The sequence below is a fragment of the Meleagris gallopavo genome, chromosome 1, assembly GCF_000146605.3.
Source record: "Meleagris gallopavo isolate NT-WF06-2002-E0010 breed Aviagen turkey brand Nicholas breeding stock chromosome 1, Turkey_5.1, whole genome shotgun sequence".
NCBI lineage: Eukaryota > Metazoa > Chordata > Aves > Galliformes > Phasianidae > Meleagris > Meleagris gallopavo.
Genome location: NC_015011.2, coordinates 157508628 through 157509093, shown reverse-complemented (window position 1 = coordinate 157509093; position 466 = coordinate 157508628). Strand labels below are relative to the sequence as shown.

The 466-nt window shown below is 34.1% G+C and overlaps 1 protein-coding gene across 2 annotated transcripts in view; it reads left to right on the top strand.

The window, feature by feature from the left end:
* TDRD3 (tudor domain containing 3) overlaps positions 1 to 466 on the top strand; it is a 59399-nt gene that overhangs the window by 39820 nt on the left and 19113 nt on the right. The window lies entirely within an intron of this gene.

Below are 466 nucleotides of genomic sequence, written 5' to 3'. Positions count from 1 at the left end.
AAGGGTGGATGGTTTTTGTTTGTTTTAAAAGGAGATATGTAGATTTCTTGAATTTGTAATTTCTTGAAAGTACGTGACTCAGATCATCTTGACAGTGTCCCTCATATGGGATAAGCAAGCTCCTAACTGAAACATATTTCATGTAAGTGTTTAAAATTTGAAGGAATTAATATGGGTCTGAGTGCCCTTGTTACTTTCTAAGGAATAAGACCAGGATGCTCTCTTATCCAGAGTAGTCTCTAACTATAGATATGCAATGCCTTTTACTAGAATAAGATATTGCACAGTCTTCACTAGTACAAGAGAGGACCAGAGTCTGCAGGGACAGGATTGTTTGAAACAAATTCCTCTCTTATTTCAATAATTGCAAAAAGATTGATTTTTATTATCAATATTAGTTTGTTAGCTGAAGAAGTTGTGGAGCAAATGAAGTGTGATGCATGACTGTTCTTTTTTACTGTTTTTT